This window comes from Eleutherodactylus coqui, chromosome 6 (genome assembly GCF_035609145.1).
Source record: "Eleutherodactylus coqui strain aEleCoq1 chromosome 6, aEleCoq1.hap1, whole genome shotgun sequence".
In the NCBI taxonomy this organism is placed as follows: domain Eukaryota; kingdom Metazoa; phylum Chordata; class Amphibia; order Anura; family Eleutherodactylidae; genus Eleutherodactylus; species Eleutherodactylus coqui.
This window is the reverse complement of record NC_089842.1, coordinates 100,875,668-100,902,416: the sequence shown is the minus strand read 5'-3', so window position 1 is coordinate 100,902,416 and position 26,749 is coordinate 100,875,668. Positions and strand designations below refer to the sequence as shown.

At 43.6% G+C, this 26,749-nt stretch overlaps 1 protein-coding gene across 1 annotated transcript in view; it reads left to right on the top strand.

Moving 5' to 3' along the window:
- The window catches only part of LOC136632422 (coiled-coil domain-containing protein 50-like), a 106,401-nt gene that overhangs the window by 54,016 nt on the left and 25,636 nt on the right, over positions 1-26,749 (top strand). The window lies entirely within an intron of this gene.

Here is a 26,749-nt window from a genome sequence, read left to right as displayed (position 1 = left end):
GTAGCCACACAGTGGTCCACTCTGCAGAATGTCTCGCATGTTAAAGATCTTCCCTAGCGAAGGCCAAGGGTTATTCCAACAGGTTACATTTATGGCATTTCTATAGGATGTGCTATAACTTCTCTGGGAATACTCATTAAAAGGGGTGGCATGGGGTTAACAAAAATATGTCCAATTTCTACCAAAAACGTGGCACACTTGTCCACAGGTTGTGTGATATAGCAGCTTAAGCCCATTCACTACAGGGCAACTAAATTGCAGTATAAATGGCTACACATCCAGGTGGAAGAATGTCTCAGGTGGGGAATTACAAGACTCTGTCCTGGGCCCATTGATGGTGGTCAACATTTTTATAAATGATCTAGAGAAGGGAATTGAGGGGAAACTGATCATGTTTCAGGAGGGATGACTAACACTAGAGAAGAGCGAGACCTAATTCAAAAAGATCTGGACAACCTTGAACAGTGGGCAGTGAGTAACATAATGGTATTTAACAAGGAGAAATGCAAAGTCCTACATCTGGGCAAGAAAAATGCAGAAAGCACATACAGAATGGGAGGAATTGGGCTAAGCAGCAGCACATGTAAAAAAAGACTTTGGTACACTAATAGATTACAGACTGAACATGCATCAACAGGGTGATGCAGTAGCAAAAACAAGGCAAGCACAGTTTGAGCGGAACGTACGAGTTTAGATCATGTGAGGTCATTATCCCCTTCTACGCTTCCTTGATCAGACCTTATCTGGAATACTGTGTCCAGTTCTGGGCACCCCAATTTAAAAAATACATCGACAAACTATAGCAAGTTCAGAGAAGAGTTACCAAGATGGTGAGCGGTCTGCAAATCATGTCCTATGAGGAACGGTTAAAGGATTTGGGAATCTTTAGCTTCCAAAAATGAACGCTAAATGGAGACTTAATAGCTGTCTACAAATATCTGAAGGGCTGTCACAGTGCAGAGGGATCAGCCCTATTTTCATCTGCATAAGAAAAAAACTAGAATCAATGGGATAAAACTGAAAGGGAAGAGACACAAATTAGAAAAAACTTTGACAGTGAGGGTGATCAATGAGTGGAACAAAGGAGGCAGTGAGTTCTCCTTCAATGGAAGTCTTCAAACTGGACAGGACAGACCTCTTGTCTGGGATGATTTGGTGATCCCGCACTGAGCAGGGGGTTGGACCAGATGACCCTGGAGGTCCCTTCCAACTCTCCCATTCTATAATTCTATCATACACAACCAATGGATAGGGGTGGTGGAGTTTTCATGTTTTTATATTCTTGGTGTACAATGTTTAAGTCGGGTGAAGTTATTTCAGACGTGTGTGTGATATAAATGTTCTTTTTTGCATTTGTAGCTATCCATGTTATTTGGGTATGCCAGAAGATAATGTTGATTTGGGGGATCTTTCAATTGGTAGTACTGGAATTTAATTGATTTGACTGCGTTTTGGAAACTTGGAGTTTTTTGGTGTTTGAAATCTCTGAGTTGTGCTAAAAGGGTTCTGGCGCTCTACAAAGCATAGGTGACCTCTTGGATTTGGTGATTGATTCTCACTAGTGACCTGTTCAGATGTGTCTGTATGTCAAAAGGTGAATTTAGTTGGAATACACCCCCTCCAAAGGGATTTGCTCGTCTCTACGTGCTGCTACATTTTCAGAGTACACCAGGTGGTACAAAAAATGACCGTCTTAAGTGTTTTGATGGCAGATGCCCTTTTAAGACCCTGGATTCTCCTGTCAATAGAGATTTCTGCAGTGTAGAAGAGACATTGAGTTTGTGCTGTGATGTAGAAGTACAGTCTCCTCATTTTGCGTGTTCAGTCTTCTGTGTCGCACATTTTGAAACATTTTCCTAATTTAGTGTTAGCTTTTTTTTCTTTTTGTCTGAGGATGGATGAGTCTTGGCAGAGCGTGGGTGTTGCTTTATGGAGTAGGTCAAGCGGCTGGCAGTGTCTGAGTCAGGCAGCAGTTCTTAAATGCCACCCTGTTCTGGAATTAAGATGTTTACCTGGCAAAATATAATGGCATTTAGTAGAACGTCTATTATGCTATTAAATGATGAAGGTAGGGTTAGGGCTTCATAGTGACTTTGGTTTTTCACAAGTCGCAGTAAAATCATGGCATTGTTATGATGGTAGTGAAACCGCAATAGTCCTCTAATACAGGGGTCCCCAACTCCAGTCCTCAGGGACCACCAACAGGTCATGTTTTCAGGATATCCTATAGCAAGAACACCTGCGGCAATGTCTAAGGCACCGACAATAATTACATCACCTGTGTAACACTAAGGAAATCCTGAAAACATGACCTGTTGGCGGTCCCTGAGGACTGGAGTTAGGGAACACTGCTCTATGGCAGGGGTCCCCAACCACCGGACCGGGGCCGGGCCGTTGGGTGGTTAGCGCCGGTCCGCGGCACCGCCGGGAACTTTTGCTCTAAACACAAGGCCCGTGCCCCGAATCCGGCCCGCTGCCTTGTGCTATGTGGCCTGCGGCGTGCCGACACCGCTGACCACTGAAGCGATTACCAGCGGGGGCGCCGCAGCTCCCCGCTGGTAATCGCGCTGATCCCGGCGCACACACTGACGTCTGTGCAGCCAGGATTCTCCTCCCCGAGTCCCCTGCTCATTAGTTCCGCAGGAGAGGACTCGGGGAGAAAGCGTTCCGGGCTGCACACTGACGTCAGGGCAAGCAGACAGAGAGCGACAGCAGGGAGGAGGTAAGTATATGGTTTGGGGGGGCTGCCTATTACTGGGTGGGCTGCATATTATGGGGGGGGGCTGCCTATTACGGGGGGCTGCCTATTACTGGGGGGGGGTGGAGGCTACTTATTACAGGGGAAGGGGCTGCCTATTACTGGGGGGGGGCTGGTTATTACTGGGGGGTGGGGGCTAGTTATTACAGGGGAAGGGGCTGCCTATTACTGGGGGGGCTGGTTATTACGGGGGGGGGCTGCCTATTACGGGGGGGGGGCTGCCTATTACTGGGGGGGGCTGGTTACTACTGGGCAGGGGGCTGCTTATTACTGGGGGGGGCCTGCTTATTACTGGGGGGGCTGCTTATTACTGGGGGGGGACCTGCTTATTACTAGGGGGGCTGCTTATTACTGGGGGGGGGGTACTTATTACAGGGGAAGGGGCTGCTTATTACTGGGGGGGGCTGGTTATCACTGGGGGGGCTACTTATTACAGGGGAAGGGGCTGCCTATTACAGGGGGGGGCTGCCTATTACGGGGGGGGCGGCTGCTTATTACGGGGGGGGGGGCTGGTTATTACTGGGGGGGTGGCGGCTACTTACTACTGGGGGGGCTGCTTACTACTGGGGGGGGACCTGCTTATTACTAGGGGGCCTGCTTATTACAGGGAAAGGGGCTGCCTATTACGGGGGGGGGGGCTGCCTATTACAGGGGGGGGGGCTGCCTATTACGGGGGGGGGGGCTGCCTATTACGGGGGGTGGGGCACTGCCTATTACGGGGGGTGGGGCGCTGCCTATTACTGGGGGGGCTGCTTATTACTGGGGTGGGGGCTACTTATTACAGGGGGAGAGGCTGCTAATTACTGAGAAATGGGGGCTGTCTATTACTGGGGGGGAGATAAATTATATGCTGCCCTATGTGTGTGCTGGGGGGGGGGGGATAGATTATATACTGCCCTATGTGTGTACTGCCAGGACATTCTAAATGTCATAATTAAATAAGAATGCACTAAACTCCAACCCCATTTGTAACCCCGCCCCCTATAACCAAAGCCCCACCCATGTCCCGCCCAACCCTGCCAGGCCTAGTAAAAATGGTCTTGCTTGAAGCTGGTCCCTGGTGCCAAAAAGGTTGGGGACCACTGCTCTATGGGATGCAGAATTGCATGTGACCTTCAGACCACTGTCTAAAATCCATTCAGGTGGCTTTTTGGCAATGATAAAATGGCAACATTTATTGCGATATTCCGCAGTAAAACCTTGAGGAACTGTAATGCCATTATATTACCATGACTTAAAAAAATCCCCTCTAAAGCCTTTAGCTTAATATATGTGTATATTGTGTTGTTGCACGTATAACCAGTTTGTTTGTTTTTTTTCCTTGAACCCTGTTTTTTTTTTTTCACTCTTGACTAATCTTGTCAATAGTAAAAAAAATAAGAGAAAAGTTGAAAAAATTAAAATCCAAGTAAAAGACAAATTGTCCTTGTTAACAATAAAAATTGTTATAAAAACTGTACAAAATTGCTATTGCTGCATCTGTAGCAATCTGTACTATGAACGTATTAAAGGGGTTGTCCCGCGGCAGCAAGTGGGTCTATACACTTCTGTATGGCCATAATAATGCACTTTGTAATATACATTGTGCATTAATTATGAGCCATACAGAAGTTATAAAAAGTTTTTTACTTACCTGCTCCGTTGCTAGCGTCCTCGTTCCCATGGAGCCGACTAATTTTCGCCCTCCGATGGCCAAATTAGCCGCGCTTGCGCAGTCCGGGTCTTCTGCTGTTCTCTATGGGGCTCCGTGTAGCTCCGTGTAGCTCTGCCCCGTCACGTGCCGATTCCAGCCAATCAGGAGGCTGGAATCGGCAATGGACCGCACAGAAGAGCTGCGGTCCACGGAGGTAGAGGATCCCGGCGGCCATCTTCACCGGTAAGTATAGAAGTCACCGGAGCGCCGGGATTCAGGTAAGCGCTATGCTGTTCTTTTTTTCAGTCCCTGCATCGGGGTTGTCTCGCGCCGAACGGGGGGGGGGGGGGTTTGAAAAAAAAAAAAACCCGTTTCGGCGCGGGACAACCCCTTTAAATTATGCTGCATTGTGAATGCTGTACATTTAAAAAAAAAGATTTTTTTTTTTTTTTTTTTTTTTTTTAATTTCGCTCACCCTAGCTCTCAAAAACAGAATAAAAAGTGATTTTAAAAAATTGCTTAGATCAAAGAATAGTATACATGAAAACTACAGGTCGTCCCACAAAAAAATAGTCCTTGTACAGCAATATAAAAATTAAAAATGTAACGGGTCTTTGAAAGTGTCGACAACCTTTTTTTTTTTTTTTTTTTTTTTTTTTTATGTATTTTTGTTCCAAAATAGTAAGACTCTGGCAAACGTTTTGGGGTACATATACCAGATTTTAAAAATAAATCGATCATTTGTGTTTAAAAAATAAAACAAAAAACACAGCTTATGAAAAGTAAGCCTTTATATACTTCTGGTTCTTGAAAAGCAATGATGGAAAAAAATAATTGTGTTTTAGAGTGGTTGCAAAAGATTAGAAAAACCTCTTTTTGAAAGAGCATCACTCTTCTGCAGGGGCTGTTTTTGGTACTGCAGCTCAGTGCTACTGAGCTGCAATACCAGACACCGTCCACGGACAAGAGAGGTGCTTTTTCAGAAAGAAAGGTCGCATTGACCTGTTCAACACCCTAAAACTGAAAAATCTCTTTAAATATTATGTTGTAATAACACATGGCAACTTTGAAAACTTGGCATCTTTTCTTGCTTTTCTTTTGTATTGACCTTAATTGGCCCTGACTATGGAAGGGCCTTCATCTGGATGCTGAGATTTTTAGTTCTAGAACGGCCGTAGAGAAAGTGGTATTGAAATCAGTGGGCTCCAACCTGTAGCTAGCTTGCTGTTCTGAGGCTGCATTTCCCAGCATGGTCAGAGATCACTGATTTTAGATGATAACGGTTATCCTGGCTAAGCTGGTATTACATGGCAGTTTTTATTGTCCTATGGCATTTGTCAGCAAGAAAATATAATTCTCACAGAATTTTGCACAGTTGCAGGTGATGACAGCTTGAATTTCTGAATTTCCTGTGCTCAACAAAAGCTTTTGGGAGGTAAAGCACATACAGGATCTGACTGATTTTATACAAATGTCATGTTTTCCATAGCATTTTTTAAGCCAAATAGGCAAAAACAGCATGGCTTCTGGAAATTCCTATTCATGTGCTAAGGGCTCCTTTAAAATACTTACACACCTAAAGCCTGAACTTATGAACCAGTCTATAGGTTGTATCAGCTATTGCAACGTAGCCCTATGCACATCAGTACAGCTGAGCTGTAATACCATACACAAATTATGAACAGGTGTGGCGCTGTTTTAAGAACAAAGCGGTCATATTTTAAATTCTGGACAACCCCTTTAAAGTCCAAACTAAAGGATATAGAAACTTCAGTTATTGAAGTAATTGTAATCCTAAGGAGGCTGTAGTGCACAATTGGACAGCCCAGTGGCGATGTACTAGTAGTTCTTCCCTCACCCCAATCCGGATTCCCACCTGTTTAAAAGATGCTGCGTCACATCTATCAATAGTTATGATTTGAGTTGTCCTTTCCTTGTGACGTAGTTACAAATGATATTCAGCCATTTTTAGTTATATCCATTTTCTCCAAGCTTTATGCAGCTTCCCGTAGGGTAACTCCGGACACAGGGCATACATTGAGGAGCTAGGAGGGTAGAGTGGTCACTTGTCATGGTGGCACTTACCAGGCTCCCTCCCGGAGGAACACACGTAGCCTCGGCCAGAGCAGCGCTGAGCCTCTTCCGGACACCCCTAGGAGAGGGATTGGCCAATAAACATAAGAACAGGAGATAAGGTTGTCACGGGTGACGCCACCGTTCCGTTACCCACCAGAATGACCCTCTGTGGTAAATAAAGGAGCCGCAGACTGTGTAATGTACCTCAGGTCCCTGGGAAGGGTCAGGGCTTGGCAAAACTTTACTTGGAACTTTATCAGGGTACAATCAAGAATACACTGGTGCAGGTAAACAGAAGCTTGAAGGTCAGGGAGGAGACACAGGATGACAGCGGTCCTGCAGTCACACTTATCTGCTAGGAGCCGCTCTTGGAAGGGGAACTCTTCTTTTTTTTTTTTTCAGGATGTATTGTATGGAAAGACAGTGTTAAGATGACCCTCCGATTTTGGTCTAGTTACCAGCCATCCAAGATGGCTGATGTAATTTTCTAACTAGCTAATGCACACTGTGCACTGCTCTCTAATTAGTCATGTCTGATCACGTGACCAACACTAGCCATACAGAGAACAGATATACTGCATTGGTAGTCTAACACTACCAGTGCATTCTGGGAGATTAGGTAGTGCAAGACTACCAATGCACTATACCTCCTCTCTGATTGCCCATCACTGGCTAATTAGAGTGCAGTGTGCATTAGCTAGATAGAAAATCGCATCAGCAATCTTGGACTGCTGATTACTGAACTGGAAACCTGTGGATCAGAGGGACGATGGAGAAGAACTTCAGTTAATATACCCTTTCCAATCCTGGGACAGAATTTTCTCCTAAAGCCAGATGGTCACATTAATAAGTAGGTTATAGTTATGTTTATGGTGGCGTGGTCACATTTTGAAGGTGGGGCTTAAGGGGAGGAAAAAACTTTCAGATACCTCGCCATGAACTGTGGATTTGCTAGTACGGTCATCTGATTGTTTTGACCAACAAAGCCATATGGGCTCGGAACTATTTGTGATGTGTGAGGCCAACTGGATCAAGATATAAAGTGGCTGCTGTGTATGGACTTGAATCTTATGGCCAGTACTTGTATTCTACAGAACGATGTGCCTTTTCAGAGACCTCAACATATTTTGTAGATCTTTTTATAACCTGCAGTAGCACAAAAGCTTCTCTGCTATTAATAACCAATCTCCTTGAAGACCGTGAGAGGTGCCGCCAGACAGTCGGATACTTCCTCTGGTTCTCCTTTATAGTTCGGGAAATGGTATTAGCAGGATTTTAGAGCGAGATTCACTATTTATTGTTCTTTAGGCTTCCTGTAATTGTTTTAGTGGCATTTTTTTGTTCTAAGTAGATCATAAATCGGAAGCGTACAGTATTTATGCTCTTAAATTCTATTGGCGAGAAGTTTTAGATTATTGTTGTATTAAAGTGACCTTCCAGTTTCAAGAAAACTCTGTCCCAGGATCGGGGATGTATTAACTGTAGATCTTCTCTGCCACCCCCCAATCCACTGGTTCTGGGTCCCGTTTTCTGCTGTCTAAGATGGGCGACATAATATGTAGACTACCTAATCTCCACAGTACATTGGTAGTTTTAGACTACTGAACGCACTATATTGGCTCTTTGATTAGCCAGAGCTGCTCATGTGATCATCACTGGCCAATCAGAGAGCAGTGTATATTGGGTAATTATAAAATTGCTGCTGCCATCTTGGATGGTCAAAAACGGAGCTCAAAACGGGCAGATCGAAGGGACTACTACTACAGGTACCCCACCCCCAGTCCCTCCAATCCCTGGACAGATTTTTGTTTCGAAACGCGAGTCTCGCTTTAAAGGAGACTACACAATGTTCTGCTTTTCTGTCTTTTGCAGTGCTGTTGTGGGTTGAAATCGCCATCTACAGCAATATCTGTATACTTCCTGGTTTGTATATGTGGCAGCATTGATATAAATGGTGATTTAAATGCACACAAGTTCCAATTATGGTACTTGTCCAACCTGAAATGCCAGCAGGAGGCCCAGCATGGACAGCCAACAGTCCACTTGCTGAGATAACAAGGCCTGATTTTTTTTTCCTGCAAAGTTATAATTTAACCCTTTCCAATCCACTGTCTGACGTCTGAAGACATTCTGATTTGAAGGCTGTACAGCTCCGATGTCAGAAGACGTCCGGCAGGGTATTCTTACTGTATATTACTGGCCGCTCTGTTGTCAGGGGCCTCCACAGCATGTCCTATATCACAGTACTGGCTCTAGCCAGCAGATGGCGCCATTGTATAATGGCAGAAAGAGAAAGCCCCCCCCCAGGAAACCTTGAATTCAAATTTGGATTGCAAAGAGTTAATGGGAGTTTTACAGGATACTTTTATGGCAGCCTTAATGAAAGTGCCACCTGCATTTCCTGTCATCAAATCAAGTTGGATTGAAATCACTACTTTCAAAGTTTCTCAGACCGACTGTGTGAATGGACCAGTGTATTTTACGCATGCATTTTGTTAATGCTAAATGCGTAGTATACTCTGTGCATTTGCACACGAAAATAGAAATATTGAACTAGTTAACTTAATTGCCCATTTCAATGAACGGCAGCATAGTTGTGTGCTTTTTTTTTTTTTGGGGGGGGGGGGGGGGGGGTTGCGTTTGCAAATAAGCAAAAAAAAACATCGGTCTTGGCTAATGATCCTGGCTTTAGAAGGATGTCGGTAGAACCAGAGCTACAGCTGTTTGAATTAGAACAAGCTCAGTTTGTCCAAAGCTGTAGTATCCTTTTCCTGCAGAATCGGCACTGTTCAAGGTAAACTGCAGGGGGGCCTAAATTGCTAGGCTGGCACCCTCCTCCCCCTTAGTCTTGACTGCACCTGGGGTACGTGCCCGATTTACATCCTACGTGCCCTGTATAGTGGCATATAAGTGAACACTGATGTATTTAGTGATGTGAACCCACACAAGGTCCCAAGGACAATGCAGCGCTCGACATGCATGACGCATCTTATTGTCGTTGGAACCCCTCAGTAGTGCAGCCTCAGCCTTTAGGCCTCCAACTTCAGTTCATTTTCCTTCAGTGTAAAAGTGAGGTATTAAAGGCATTTTTACATTACATGACGGCGGTGTCTGATCACTCATGTGACGAGGGATGTATGCGATGCTTTGGGTTACGAGTCACGTTGAGTACCATGTCCATGCTGCTTTCAGATTGTCAATCGTAGAGCCGGTGTTTCCAGATGGTTATGGGGCTCTGGCATCTGCCAGTTTAGTTGCCTATGATTCTGTTTGCTCTGAAGATGTCCTTTTGAGTTATCTAAGTGTCTGCCGCCCAGCTTTCTCAGACCCTTCCATGTTAGAGCAGCCAAGCTGTGCAGGGCTATGGATGTGTAGGCGCAGATATAAGAGTGCCTTCTACAGCAGCAAATCTAAATCTGCATCTAAATGGTGAAAAAAAATGTTTTTTTGCGGATTTGCTGTGGGTTAACTCTTGTATTTCACATGTTGAAATCTGCAGCAAAAATCCACAGCATAATTGGGCATACTGCGGATTGCGTGCAGACTTCTGCAATCTCTTCCATGAGGCCAGAGGCGTAACTTGAAACTTCTGGGCCCTAATGCAAAACCTGTAACAGGGCCCCCAACTATAATGCTTTATCCATAGTACTGGGCTCCCTATATGGAGAGGAGAGGCCTTATGGGCCCCCTAAGGCTCTTTGGCCCGGGTGCAACCGCAGCCTCTATAGTTACACCAGTGCATGAGGCTTGTACTGTAAAAATACTGCTTAATTTCTGCAGAAAAATCTGCCATTGAAGTTCTGCAGTTGGCGTGATGTGTGGAGGCACCCTAAAGTGCCTTGTGTAGTAGACTAGTAATCCTGGCGGCGACTGTTGATGTCCCATGACTGATTCTCCCCATTCTGGACAATTGTTGTTTTTGGAACACAGTGAAAGGAAGCAAAATTCTTCTCTCCCACATCCCGGTCACTGTGCAGCCAGATCCAGCTCTGCAGGCTATAGACAAGTCAGAGAGAATACAGGATTGTTTTTAAAGCGGTATTTCCTTCTGTTGTACAATGGAATCTGGCCTCCAGGCTGATACAGCTTACCTCCCCTGCTACATTGTAACAAACAGGAGAGAGATTTGAACTGCTGATGTATAAAGCTTGCAGAGGGTGCAGATGCATCAAACCACCAACTGAGGAAGTATTAGGTCTATATCTGGGTTTTCAGCTACTGGATGTAACCACTTACTTGACAGCAAGCAGATGTCTTAAAAATGGAATTGAAGCATAAAGTATATGACAAAGTTGCAGAATTCTTAATGCCAATTTTATGTAAAACAGGAAACCTTTCACAATAGGGAACTGCCAGAACTATCAATTGACTGGTACTTTAGTGCCCAAGTTTTACCCTTTGTGGTATTCCTATTCATACAGAAAAATTTTGTCTCCAGCCGAACTTGTTTGAAACACTAGAATTGACTTGCATCGCCGCCTAGTGGCTATAAGTGGTGTTGTTTTTAAATTGGTGCTAATTCAGTTTGCGGTTGATATTCCAGAGTTGCTTACAGATCGGTCTTGTCTTCTATTGCACTTATTCACGTGTGTCAGTCTTCACTGTAATTATAAGATTTTCTTCATAGGCAAGAAAGTTTTTAGAGATCTGATCCAGATAATGTTTAAAACTCTACTGGTAGCGCATGGAACTGTGTGAAGGGAGGATGTACATCAGAGATTAACACATTTGTAGCTATGATATGCCGAGACACAGCAATCACATAAAACATTTTGTGGTTACTATTTCACATATTTTTTTACTGCTTCTCATTTATCTCATATGTAAAATCCAATCAGATTTGCCAAGTCATAGCGGCCGCGAGTAGTCCTACATAACCACTATGGTTAACCAGAATTATGAGTCAAGGTTGCGAAACTTGTTTAAAGTTGTACTATACTGGAAGTTGTGATTTGTATGCGGCACATACGCTGCCGTAACACTGGAGTTGCCATGTTTTCTTTTTGTCATATTGAGTCAATATTCGTAATTTCTCCAAATTGTAGTTTACAGGAAAATTTGTGGCTTCAAAATTCAGTAAAATAAGCGAAAAAAGGCCCCTGGGTAAAACTACTTCCTTTTTTATCTGTTAAAGGTGTTGTCCCATTAGAATAACCCCTGACCACATACATCATAAGGACACACAGAGTTCATGGGGTGGGAGGGGGTGCTGTTCAGCAGCTTCCGATCTGGAGGTCACGTAGGCGGTGTATTATGTGGACAGTGGGTTAATTGAATGAGCACCAAGCAATATCCTGTTGCCGGCTGTAGCTTTCCAAGGCAAAACCCCTTTGGCTACTTTTTAACATGTCTTTAACTCCTTAGTGACCACTCCATAGTGTTTTTATGTCCTAGCTTGCTGGGCCTTAATCTGCAAGGACGTAAAATCATGCTCCCAGCGGGAATTAAAGCCCCGCAAGCTGTGGATGTGAGAGCTCCATGAGGGAGGATGAAATTATGTATCTAAGGCCCCCGGATTTATCCGCAGACCCCACCACGGCTTCTGCGAATGCGTCCGCCACCAAATGTAGCCAAGAGCCTTGAGATATCACGGAGGGTCGTGTAGAAAACAGCGATCGTATAAAAGTTAAAAGAAAGTTAGTTTCACCTCCTCTCGCAGGTCCGGTCCACGAGGGGAGGTAAAATTAAGGCCTCCAGCTGGATCTTTATCCACTGACCTTCAGCACATGCGCCCATCTGCAGAATGGCGGACGCAAGGGCAAAAGCTGTGGAGAGCCTGGAAAATGTAAAGTTTCCTTGCTCCTGGGTACTACAGGTAACTGAGAGTCTGGAACACTGACCGAGTTTAATGCTCTTTTCGATTTCAGCACCATTGTGCATACAGACATAATATTAGGGCCACAATGGGTATAGTTCTGAACACAGGACAAATATGGGTATCCATTTTGGGGTGCAAGTCTTCATTCATATGTATGCTGTACAAAATAACTGTTTTTAAAATGACATAATTACCCAAAAAATGAAAATCGTAATACACTGGCGTCCTGTATTGCCTATGCCTAGGATCGCTGTATAAGCGATAAGGCATGGCAGAGCAGTACCTCTGCCATGCCTTATGACAGCGATCATAGGCACAGTGCTGCAAGTCCCTCAGAGGGACTCGAATAGTGTAGAAAAACGTAAAAAGAAAAACGTAAAAAAAAAATGTAAAAAACCCCCTTTTTTATGCTTTTTCTATTATTAGCATAAAAAAATTTAAAACCCCACATATTGGGTATTGACACGTCCGTAACGATGTGTACAAAAAGTTGAACACCCTTTTTATTTTGTACGACAAAAAGCGTAAAAAAAAACGCTAAAAAACAGAGGCAAAATGCTAATTTTTAGCATTTTGTCTCCCAAAAAATGCAATAAAAGTGATCAAAAAAGCCGTACATTCCCCAAAATGGTACCAAAAAAACCTACAGCTCATCTCACAAAAAATAAGCCCTCATAGAGCTCCGTACATAGAAAAAGAAAAAAGTTACAGGACTTTGAATGCAGCTATAGAGAAAAAAAAAATTCCAAAAAAAAGGGGGTTTTATTGCAAAAAAGTGTAAAAACCTAAAAAAAATAACAATTTTGGTATTGTTGTAACCATACCAACCCGCAGAAAAATTTTTGTGTGTCATTTATGCTGCATGATTAACGCTGTAAAAAAAAGAAAAAAAAATCTATGGCAGAATTGATGCGTTTTCTCTCCCTGTTATCATAAAAAAAATTATAAAAGTTTTACGATATTGTCTATGTACCCAAAAGTGGCACAGATAAAAACTACAGCTTGCCACGCAAAAAACAAGCCCTTATACGGCCGCGTCCACGGAAAAATAAAAGTTATGGCTTTTGAAAAATGGAGATGGAAAAATACCAAAAAATCGCTTGGTCCTCCACGCCAAAAAAGGCTGTGTCATTAAGGGGTTAATGTTGTACCAAAAAGCAAATTTAAGTGTGGCTATTGGAACCCTTGAGGATGAGTAGCAGATTGAAACCTAATACACAACCAGTGACTACTTCTGCCAGTCAAATTTAAGGCTGACCATTTTATTAGGGCTCCTTCATACTGACGATCTCGATTTTTGTCCCGAGAAAATCGCGGCAAAACTGCGTCTTTGTTCCCATAATTTTTGAGCGTCAGTGATGCTTTTTCCTGAGACCTCTTAAATCACATCGCTTCCGCCCCTTGACTTTTGAGCGCGAAAGTCAGTCGGAGTTTCTAATGTTAAAAACTCATCGCATTGCACAAAAATTGCAAATTCATGCATTGCGATGCGATAAAAAGAAGGCTCTATAGGGAAATGTGGGAGATTCAAAAAAATCACAAAACCCTGAAAGAGCATGCTGTGGAGTAAAAAAAAAAAAATCACATTGTGTGAGTAAAAAAACTGCAAATGGGAATGAAAATATTGAAAATCATTGGTTTCATAATTCTGCGTTTTCACTCTCTCTCATCATGCACAAATCGTACAATTTTAACGCAAGTGTGAAGGCCCCCCAATAGTGGTCCCCAGCTAGCGACTCAGACTACCTGTGGTTACCACCTCTTTCTCAGTGACTTGCCAGGAAAGGCGTGAGTTCTGATCATACTGTATATACTGGAAATTGACATTATTGCAGATCTATCCTAACCGACGCCATTTCAGATCACTTAGGGGTGGTTTCACTTCTGTATCAGGGGTTCCGGCTTCCTGCTCCGTTCAGGGAGTAGAAAAGGGGAATCCCCTGGCTTAACGGCTTCGTCTTCTGACGGAACCGAACAGTGCTGAACGAACCCCATTGACTATAATGGGGTCCATTCGCTTACCGCTCAGCTGCTCGCCTTTTTCCTGCATGCAGCGCTTTTTTCCCACTATTTTGTGCCAGATCTCTGGCCACAGATGTAAAACCACATTCCGTACTTCAATCTGTATCAGTAGAAGTTTTCTAAAATTGCGAGTTCTTGTTGCTCCACATTGCGGCTGGGGCTACACGGCTGGGGCTACACGGCTGCTGTGAACGTGCCGCACATTACGCCGCCTAAGGTCACGCTTTGCATCGTAATGGAAGTGAATACCATTTCCTTTTGACTCACAAGCTGTTACTTGACAACTGCAAGAAATACATCAGGTTTGGTATTCTTCGGATTGTCTGGGCGCAGCAATGTGGGAGTCGCGACGGAACCACGTTTACTTAGCTTTGGATGCGATATCGCAGCGCGGCATTGTGATCTTTGGTTGTGCCACATGTGTCGCGTCCAAACTCGCCATTGAACCCTAGCCTAAAAATTTCTCTCCTCCGTTTCTGAGTGGAATGTGCTTCACAAGGAACGAAGGCTTGGGGGCCTCTTATTTACATACATGTATGTGATGGATCCGTCAGGGCAGACCTGCTCACACTTGGCGGCTAGCGAATGTAGTGCATAGAACGAGGTCTGAGTATGGGGAAGCGCTCTATGATGTCCATATACCGTAATGGCAATATAGGCAGCGGTTGTTGATATGGCAACCCCATTAAATATTACAAGAAATGCACAGAGGTTTATCAAAATAATGGAAATGCCGAGATGTTAACTATCAATTCTAGGGATTTCCATAATTTAGGTAAATCACAGTATTTTGTATTTTCATACAGGATGGCTGCAGAAAAGTAGGCCGGTGCCTACCAATCTGTTTTTTTTTTTTGCCCATAGCAACCAATCACAGCTCAGCTTTCATTTTTACCTCAGAAGTATAAGAAATGGCAACCAATCACAGCGCAGCTTTCATTTTTACCTCAGCAGTATAAGAAATGGCAACCAGCTTTCATTTCTTATACTGCTGAGGTAAAATGAAAGCTGTGCTGTTTGGTTGCCATTTCTTATACTTCTGAGGTAAAATGAAAGCTGCGCTGTAATTGGTTGTTTTTTCTTATACTTCTGAGGTAAAATGAAAGCTGCGCTGTGATTGGTTGTTTTTTCTTATACGTCTGAGGTAACATGAAAGCTGCGCTGTGATTGGTTGTTTTTTTCTTATACGTCTGAGGTAACATGAAAGCTCGTAAACTACCATGTGGTCAATTTTGAACGATTTCCTGCTAGTTGATGGAACAATTGCTGGTTCTATTACAGTAATGTGCTCTGTCTTCCTATAATCTAGCAGTGATCTGTGGTTCTCTAGCTCCTGTCAGTGAAGGGCTGCCCTGACGTTGGATTGCTCTGTGTGGCGCCTTCTCCCCCATGTGGCGTACAGATAACACTCATACATGACTAGCATTACTGTACACTTCATATCTGATATGCTGTACATTGACTAATTATCAGTATCCAGCGACCAAATGGCTCCGTATATAACTTACTACGAGCTGTACAATAAGAGATCTATTGCATTGTGTGAAGTAACCGCCTGCATCTAATGGGGAATTTCCAGTATGTCAGATATATAGAATTACATGGTGTTTTGCTTTCATTTTTATCCTATAATCACATTTTTTGCCATTCTTCATGCGTTATTACATGTGCACCTTTTTTTAGAAATTACAAAGGTTATTCTAAAATTCCCCTGGGGGTGTTGGACCTTTTATCTTCTATGAGCAAACAGGAAATGTAAGGTTACATCAGTGGTTCTCTTGTTAAATATTGTCTTCGTACAGACATATTGTTTTACTTTCTAATGTTGTTTGAGGGGGAATTAAGGTTAATTTAAAAATAAAAAATAAAAAAATCCCCAAAAATCAACTTGTTATAAGGAAATTATAGGGCCTTTCCTGCTCCTTGTAATTTGGGGAAAAAGTCTTTGCATTTTAAGCTGAGATACAATCCCTTTTTATCTGGGAGGCCCCACGCCTGAGGCTGCACTACCGAGAGGTTCCGATGACCTCATGGCACCTTATTTGTTACAGGTGCGATGTTTTCATAAAGACTAAGTATGGTAAAATTATTTCATACATGCGGACGTCTATTACGCAAAACTGATATATACTTCCCTTTCAACTGGGCACAAAAGCAAAATAGAAACCGAACATTTCAGATGAAAATGGAATCTAAACCATGTTCTAACTGCGATGGTATTATTAGTCTAAATGTGCTGTGTTTTTTTGTTTTTTACGTTTAAATTTTTGTGTATATTTATTGCATTTTTGTATATATTTATCCGATCCAGTGTAGACGGGCTACTGACCCCTTTAAATTAAACTAAGGGGAAAAAAAGAGAGTTGTTGCATGAGTACTTTAAAAGGAGTTGTCGGCGTTGGACAATTGCATTTTGTTAGAGAAGCTTCATCACAACATATGAAAGCCCTTCTACTTAAAGGCAATTTTAAGTCGCAACATCACAGAAGAATTTGGGAATATAAACCTCTAACCACCTCTGATGCGACCAGAAACTGTATGAATTTCAGGAGGGGACTCTACATCAGTGGAGATTGTGACTAGGATTTTACACTGATGAGGGGCAAGCACCCCGCAACAGCTGTCTGTGTATGGTTCTCTGGCTTGGTTTCTTATTCCTAATCGTTGCTTTGCAGACTTGTTTAAAAGCTGTACATTGAGTTGAAGGAATGCTGCCATCCAATAGGTGGCGCTGCAGAGGTATTATTCCATTATAAGACCTGAGAATTCCAGAGCAGAGGTAACCTGCTGAGCTATAAGCTTTCACAATCCTGGTCACTGGACTAATTCTTTAACTTGCTATTGGCTCTTGCATCGGTTTGTGTGTGTCTCTCACTCCTTCTGCTTTCTATATAATTGAATGAGCGCCATGACTTATCCCCTTCCCATTTCTAACCTCCTTGTATTTTGACAGATAGTAGACAGCAAGCTAGGATGAAGGGAGACCTGTAGTAGCCAGCACTTCTAGTGTGTGTTTTTTTTTCTAAAATTTTTTTCTGCATAAAAACCATAATTTTAGGTAAATTAACGTAAATGGCAGTTTTGCTAGTTCAATTCAAAGAAGCTTTATTAGTAAGATCAAATAAATATTAGCATTGTCGAATCAAATAGAGAAAAATGCATAAGGGATCAGTCTAAGGAATTAGGCAATAAGAACACATTCGCGGTTTGTGGTATTGAAGTCCAAGGCATATGGAGGTCCTCTCTGTCTATGGCCCATACTAACTTAGTGTTTTCCTTTTCCCCCCAGAAGGCTGTAGTTACTGTTCATCCTTATGTAGAGCAGGAGGCTGGCCAGAAATCAGAGTCTCCTGTAGCGAGTGTCCCCCACTGCTGAGTATCTGTGGCATTGCTGCAGGAAGTGGGCCTCATCTTCCATGGCCTCCTGTTGGCACAGACTGCTCACCCTGAGCTTTTAGTTCTGTCTGTGGCACCCTGGTTTGATGGCCCGGGTGTTCCGTGTATAGCGGCTCAAGATATTGTTCTCTGGGGTTTGGTAGCATTTCCAGATATGGTGATAGTTTGTAGTAATGGTCGTTTTACACGTAATGAGCTGTCGGGCTCCGGAACATCATCATGTTGATTTTCTTTGGATTGACGGGCAGTGACAATGTGGTACTGAATCTCTCCAAAATTTGCAGGTTGTCCTGGCATCCTGTCTCGGGCGCTGATGGTGGCAGGAGCTCATCTGCATACAGCAGGAATGTCACCTCTGAGTCATGCAGGGTGATGAGATCTGGTGCTGAGAAGGACTCCAACGCTATGACCAGCTCATTGATGTAGATGTTTAGGAGCATTGGGCTCAGGATGCAGCCCTATCTGACTCCTCGTCTCTGCTGGACATGAGCCGTTCTCCTCCCGTTCACCTCCACTGCATCTGTTCTTGGTGTAGGAGCCACTGATGATGTGTTTTCTCTCCTATTTCGCTCTCTAGCAGTTTCTGGAATACGCACAGCTGCCACAGCAAGTCCACAAAGCAGACGTAGATCTTTTCTTGCTTTTGTGTTGTGGACGTGGTAGGGTATAGATGTGGTGCCGTGGTTTGGCATGAACCCTGCTTGGCTTTTGCTGAGGACATTGTACTAGGTGAGGCAACTGAGGATCCTTTTGTTCAGGAAGCTGTTTAAGAGTTTCCCAAAGTTGCTGCTGACGTTTATTGCTTGGTAGTTGGCTGGGTCGTACCTCTTCCTGCTCTTGTATATGGAGGTTATGAGGTTTTGGTTCCAAGTTTGAGGGAAGTAGCTGGCACTCGGGAAAATGTTAGTTTTGTTATTGTGGCCTCTACTTCTGGCAGACTGTATATTACCATTTCTTGTAGGATCCCATCTGGACCGCCGGCTTTTTCAGCACCTTATGGATGGGATTCTCTGTTACTTCCTGTAAAGGTATTGTGTGTATACACAGGGTTTTGAAAGTTGTTGAGTACTTCCTCCATAGTTAGGTTTTTTTTGTTTTTTTTTGTCATTATTTCGTCCTGCTCTGGGCTTTGCTCTTCCTTCAAGATAGCTTTGTAGAGGTCATTGAAGTATTGAAGGCAAATGTTGCTGCTTTGGATGTGGAAGTTCTTAGTTTGTGCCTTTGTGATTCCAATTCCATAGTTCCCGGAAGGATTTGTCCTGAAGGTAATTTTGAAGTTGGTGGAGATGTAGCCTTTTTTTTTCCTCTCTCTTTTTCTGAGGATGGTTTTGTACTGCCATTGTATGGTGCCCTAGGTACTGTTGTACATTGTCGACACCGGAAGTGGTGGGTGTCAACAAGGTTAAGGCTGCTTGACAGCCGGGTGACGCCCCCTGTTCCTGATTGGCTGCATGCCTTGCTCCCTGTCCTCGGCCTCTCAGGTCCTGGCACTCACCACTCCAGTATCCCTTCTCGCTGCCTTGCTCCCTGTCCTCGGCCTCTCAGGTCCTGCCACTCAGCACTCCGGTCTCCCTTCTCCGCTCACGGGTCGCTTCTGTTGTCGGCTGGTTGGGATGGAGAGTTATGGTTAGTTTCTGTGTAAGGCTTACATTAGTTGCTATAATGCTTTCATGTTACTGCTGCCCATCGAAGGATTTACAGCTAATAATGTAAACCTAACGCTCAACCTAACTCTACCCCTCCATCCCAGGCATAATTAAATCCCCACGCTGCTAGGACCTTGCTGCAGACAGACAATCAGCAGCTTGTGGGCGTACACTGGGCAGATACAGACCATCACATACTTGTGGTGGAGACGTGATACACCAGTACCGTTGTGATAGACTTCCCTTTTAGACTGGTGTCATTGGGTTTCTATGCGTCTTATTTGAGGTTGTTCTCAAGGACTTTCATACAGTATTTACCCCTTTGTCAAACCACCTGCTGGGATGACTTTCTTTTTGTCTCTTGTGGTTGTACCTTCTCAGGTGGAACCCTTTTGCCATGGTATAAAAAATATTGTATTGAGGTCTTTTATGGTTTGGTTTACTCCTTCTGAGTTTACCTTTGTACATATTATACATGATCTACACATTCTTTCATTTATGGTTTGTTATAAACCTTTTTATATTTTGTAGTCCCATGTCTTGGGCCATTTAAAAGCTGGGGTTAGATCAGAGAGGGCGCTGTGCTGTGTTTTTTTTGTACAGATGGCCTATTTGCAGATTTCATGTAGGGCAGCAGTTGGCTGTGAGGTACCAGACTGATATCCCTCTTGAGCCTCGGCCCTGCTTCATGTTTTTGTATTTCAGGACAAGGACTGATATTTCGCAGCAACCAATCACTGTTGTCTTTGATTTTATCGCAGCAGTATAACAAATTAAAACTGCGCTGTGATTGGTTGCTAGACAGTTTTCATAAGATTGTTGTTCCAGGAACGGAGGGAGGCTACTTTTAGACCGCTTTCATAAATTACCCCAATGATGATCTTCCTGCAACAGTGACCATTTATTGTGAAGGGCTAAATGCGAAGTGGATCACTTAAGGAAAAGCGGGTTCGAAAGTACAAAACCACCTGCTAAACGTTGCATTCAGAGCCTGGTTCAGAAATGGCAGCAAACCAGGTGTTTCACAAATGGAAAGAAATCAAGGCCACCACTAGTCCGGACGTCCGAAGTCCTCCGTGACCTTCAGCAGTGGATTGCAAATAGCTCTAGAAAGTCCACTTTGAGACTGTTCTAGCAAGTTGGTGTATCGCCAATGACCTGTTGGCGAGTGCTGAAAACGCTCAACCTGAAACCATACCGAATACATTGTGCAGGAACTGAAAGCGCTCGATAAAGCTAAACATGTAAATTACTGTACATGGATGCTGACTATGATTGCTAGAGGACTTTTGGACCTATCACTGTACTTTACGATGATTCACAGAATACGAAGTACTAGTCTAATGAAAATCCCCTCCAGACTTGTAAAACCGCACTGCATGACCAGAAAACTGGCATCTGGTGCGCGGTGTCAGGAACCCGAATAGTGGCCCCAATTTTCTACTAATCAATTGTGAATACTGCGGTTTATCACCAACTAACACCAGAAGGAGGAATTTACAGCCTTTTCCAACAATATGGGGCAACATGCCACATCTCCCATGACTCGCTGACGTCGGTTCATGAACTGTTTAGAGGAGAGCGATCTGTGAAAAAGCAGTTATGGACGCCATATTTCCCGGACTTGTCCCATGGGTGATTTTTTTTTTTTGTTTGTTTGTTTTTTAATCTGTAAGCAAATTTTAAAGCAGAACTAGTATGCTGATAATACGCATACTCTGGATGAACTCAAGGAAAATATGAACACTATCCATAGTATCAACTTTGAAGAGCTGCAGGCAGTATCAGCCAACCTGTTTTGACATATCCAGAAGTGCATAGAAATGAATAAGAACTACTTCCATCATCTTTTGTAACGTGGGTAAATTTGGGCAGTTACCTATTCAGAGGCTCCAGATTTGGTGGTAGTAACAACCTAGAGCAGAATATCATGTGGCACCTTATCAATATTCTCAGCAATTCCACCTCTTCCCTTTGGTGTATTGTTTGTGCAGTAAAAGTATTTACCCAGGCGATGAATCCATAATACAACAGAACGGTCAACATGAAACAAAATACATGGCTTCTAATATAAAGTTAAAGGCAGATACTAATGGAGAAGGCTCTGCTCCCTGCACTGTGACCTCTATACATGTCGTAGAACATGTTCCTTAAAAGTCAATTATTCATCCAGAAGTAGGGGAAGAAATCAGCTTTTTATTTCCAGCGCCACATCTGTTCACGTGGTCTTGTTTTAAGAAGAAGGAAGCAGATCCTTTTTTCTTATTCTGGGTAAATCCTTTAAAGGAGTGACTGGAAAATACAGTAATAGTCTTGTGGTGTTTACAGGATCATATAGCGGTAACTTGCATGTGAGTAAGTTGCATATGATGTACTTAGAGCATATGCTTAGACAACCTCAAGCAAGGTACTTCCCGTTCTGGTGTGGTCACTGAAAATGTTACATAAGTCAACATCTGCTAGACCATTGTGGGTGGTTTCACATTTGTGCTGGGGATTCCGCTTTTGCTGCTCCAGATGGGGAGCAGGAAAGGGGAATCCCCATGGACGAACGGTTCCATCTATGGATTGAACCGAACAGTGCCAGGTGGACCCCATTGCCTATAATGAGGTCCAGCCCACTTTCCGCCCAGCTAGCTGGCTTTTGGATGGAAGGAGGAGCGCTGCATGTAGCGCTTTTTCTTCTAGTCTTTTCAGCCACGTTGGCTGGAGGTTCTGATGCAGATGTAAAACCACCCTAAGCATTGTCGAGTTTAGAGTAGGTGCAAAGTTCTGTGTTCATTTCTTCCTATCATATTTTGAGTGATCTTAGATCTGTTTTTGTGGAAACGCTGATCCCAATCTCCCACACAGCCATATTGCGTATTTCAGTCCATAAATACGCAGCATAATCATAGACCAAAATACGCAGATTCCCTAAGCCGTTAATCCCTTTAGTGGCACTCCCAGAAAATCTCCTAAAAATCAGTGTTGAAATGTGCTGAAGACTACCTAAACCTGCCACTGGAGGGGTTAAATGATACAATTCTGATTGCCTGCAGCTACCACTAGAGAGAGCTGAGGCGCATATTGGTAAACATAATTATATGGGTTGGTGGAGTTTGGGAAAGGAGTCCCATGGTGGGAAGATATCCCATATCTATCTAGCCATCCAGAGGCGTAACTTGAAGTTTCTGCACCCCAACGCAAAATCTGTAATGGGGCCCCTAACTATAATGCTTTTATTCATAGTACTAGGCTCCCTATATGGAGAGGAGAGGCCTTATGGGCCCCTTAAGGCTTCTGGGCCTGGGTGCCACCACATCCTCTATAGTTATGCCCCTGTAATCCATCGATCCATAGTAAAACAGGGTTGTAATTGGAATATTATTTGATGTGGGTTATTTGTGCACTGAAATTGCAATTCCTCTTTTAATATATTGAAGAGCACAACAAGGGCATGATTATGTTCTTCTGCCAAAAGGCGAAATTTTAAAAGCAGAGGAGGTTACTTTGTCCCTTCCTCCTATATACAAGTCATTATTTCTGCAGTAACATGACAAAGCAAACTGGATGATTACACCTACATGACAGACGCCCTGCATCCTAATTGCAGGGGATACCCACCCCTGGACTTTTCTGATAGGATGACAATTGTTCATAGTATACATTAGGAATATTGATGGCCAAGAGCCTAATATAATATACACCAGTGTTTACAAAAACTCCAGTCCTCATGACCCCCTTCACACACACACCCCTCCCACAGGTCCTAATTTGAAGATGATGTGTAGAGAGAATACCTGTGAAAGTCAAATTTGAAGCTCGATGGTTTTCTCAAAGCCCATAGAGGTAATTAACATCAATAGTGTTATCCATCTGCAGTGACCGAGGAGCGGGCCACAGCCTAGAAGACAGCAGAGTAGAGTTTGGACCTTGTCATGGTGGCTCTACCATCTCCCATCCGGAGGGTAAGCGGTGAAACGTCCAAGGGCCGAGGGCAGGTTAATAAATTCAACTAATGGATTACCTTTTAGTCCTGTTTTGTCTCGTGACGCCACCTTTTCTTCCATAGCGGGGGTTTCCTGGATGACGGAGTAAATCCTGTCCCGTGTAGCTTCCGTGGAGGAATTCCTAGGTGACGGAGTAAATCCACACACACACGGGTACTATTTAAGACACAGACTCTGGAAACGAACGAGTGACTGCTTGTTTTACTAAACTTCAGAAACAGTTCAGCAGTTTCTTGACAAGTGATGTCCTGTGAGTCCTCCCTGTCACATCAGGAGAAACCACAGCCACAGTTATCCGTAGGTCCTGGCCCAGTACCATACTTCACGTGTGTGTGTCTGTGTCTGTGTCTGTGTGTCTGTGTGTCTGTGTGTCTGTGTGTCTGTGTGTCTGTGTGTCTGTGTGTGTCTGTGTGTGTCTGTGTGTGTCTGTGTGTGTCTGTGTGTGTCTGTGTGTGTCTGTGTGTGTGTGTCTACCGGTTCACGGACGAAAATGCTCTGCAGAACTTCTTAGGAGTAGTAGTCCCCAACAATTACTAGGCCAACCTCTCGGCCTCCTCCATTCTGTGTCTGTGAGTTGAAGGTACCCACAGACAGTTGCCTTGACCTAATCTCTCTCACGGGATCCATTCAGAATTCTCCCAACCCAGCACACTCTAGCACACCTTGCAAGAAAAAAGGAGAAAAAAAATATAAATAAATATAAAGTGTGTGTGTATACAGTCACATGATATACAAAACCCGGACAGACATCTCACATACCAGAGCCTTAACCCTTTCAGTGCTGCAGCTATGCAATGCACACCAATCTTGCAACACAGAAGACACTGACAATACATCGACAATCACATGTATACGGTTATGGAGGGGCCCTGTTGTACTGGGCCACTACACATCTATCACTTTTTAAAGTTCTTGGGCTGTATTTACACAGGCAGGAATAATGTGAGTTTTGTAGAATTGCGAGACACATAGAACTCCCGCTTTATAATAACCAATTCTTCTCAGTGGGCTAATTTACATGGCAATTTTTCGTTTGCACTGATGTTGCAAGATGGAAAAATGGCAGCATGTTTCATATTCGTGTAAATCTCGCACATGAATAATACTTGTAATGCGGGCGTACAATGCGAGTTGCACTCGAGAATTTTGGGCACAACTTGTTCTTGGCCGTTTAAGTACAGCCTTAATCTGAAGTTCTTTTGCCATGTTTCTTACTACTTTTTTGTTGTTGTAGAATTACATAAATCTTTAACTTCAATGCCTCTTTCCCCTCTAGACTTGGTTGTCTCTCTTGTGGCCGTAAACTTACTTTTCTAGATTTCTAAAGGGGTTCTTTCACTACAGCCAACTCCTTACATGTAAGAACCACTACGGCAATCTGTTGTTGCGCTACCTCTAAAGTTCGTTGATTTTTTTTTGCCTGGTGAAGCAGTAGCCAAATGAATGGCTGTGCATGTTAGGGCCCATTCAGACGGGTGTATGCGAGGTGCTCCCAGGATTTTTGTTTGCAAGTTGCATGGGACAGCACATGGGCACATGACCGAGCAGCGAGGCAAGGAGTATTGCATGTCCTACACTCATTCGTGATATACCGCAGAAAAGGGCATGCAGACTTTCTTTTTTCTCTTACCCCTACATGGGCCATTGGTCTGTGCTAAAAAGCATACATGTGAATAGCCTAATTGGCTACAATGAGTCCATGAACTGTCTGTGAAATACACAGATGGCACACAGATGGGATAAATGGCCGTCTGAATGGGCCCTACGGGTGTCGTCACATGGGACAGAATATTTCATTGTTAAACTTAGAAGATCAAAACATGGTATTTTCATGTGGAATTGCCAGCAGCATGCTACCATTCTTAATCCGCATCAAAATCTGAATCTTTGACATGGCAGAATATTTTGGAGCCTCTTGCGGAAAGTTCCGACTCGTGTGAAAGCGCAGTAATGCTTCACGGTCTCTCATGGAAGTCATCAGTAATGCCCTCTATCTACAATGCCTCCTTTCAGTTGACCTTTTCAGTGGATATCATGAATGCCATGACTTGCATTTTTCTATAAGGATGTAAGAAATGCTGAAGAAGAGAAGAGAAGTAACAACACTTAAGTTATTCATGACTTAGCTGACCTAGGCAGTAATATTTGTGACCACACCTAAAATGGTGGAGACTCCTATTAGAGCACGCGGACATCCTAGAGGGGGTCGACTTGGCCATCTCTGGAGGTCCCATTAAAGTGAATGGAGCGCTGGAACCCATGTGGCCCCGCTACTATTCACTTCAGGACTGAGCCATGACTGGGGATGATGTGTTTAAATTCCTCTTTGTATTCTTTGGTCATCGGGTTCCCCTTAATGATGTGTAGTAGTTTTTGGGGGGTTTTCGTCTTTTTTTGGAAGTAATCTGTTGTGTTCATATTTATTACAGTTCCTCCTTTTTCATTTATTCAGGCACCTGATGAAGGAGCCTAGATCCTCAGAAAGCTTGCAAATATAACTTTAGTGGTTAGCCAATAAAGGTGTCACTTCTGTAATACTTTTGTCTTTTTATATAAACCTAACCTATATTTCTGGCTATACGGTACCATGCTACTTTTGCTGTACATCATAATAAAAAGAAGACTGCTACTGTATGCTGGACCTTGTAGTGCCAAAGTCAAGTACATGTGCAAAACAGTGATGAGAGGGTAATGATGTGATGGAATAGTAGTATATGCCAAGGTGTTACATTTTGGTATAATTCTGATGAGCACTTAAGGTGATGCAGTTTGCATGATGCACAGGTAAAAAAAACCATTATTACAATAGAATAGTAACTAAGGAGAAGTGAAGTGTAGTGCTTACGGCCGAGTCATGATAACCAAACGGGATTATGAAAATTGGAGAGTTTGTTGATTTGTCATTTTATATGAAATAATGTGCTTATGACTAAAAGGGACCCTGACTGCAAGCTCGGACACGACTGTACGGCCAACTCTACTTAAAGAGAACCGGTCACGTCCCCATAGCACCATAAACTAAGCTGCAGTGCTGTTAGGGGAGGTGACTGGTACTCGTCCGCTTCTTGGTTCCTGCAGCAAACCTCCACTGCCATAGCTTCCCAAAAATGGCTAGTCTGCAATTGTATACACCTGTTCAGGCTATTGTAGCCAAAGAAGTTTTGGGACCACTACAAATTCTACTAAAGCAACAAGGACTGGTCATGTGTAGAGATGAGCGAGCGTACTCGGCCACGCCCCTTTTTCGCCCGAGTACCGCGATTTTCGAGTACTTCCGTACTCGGGTGAAAAGATTCGGGGGGCGCCGTGGGTGAGTGGGGGGTTGCAGCGGGGAGTGGGGGGGGGGGAGAGAGAGAGGGCTCCCCCCTGTTCCCCGCTGCTGCCACGCCTCCCCCGGCGCCCCCCGAA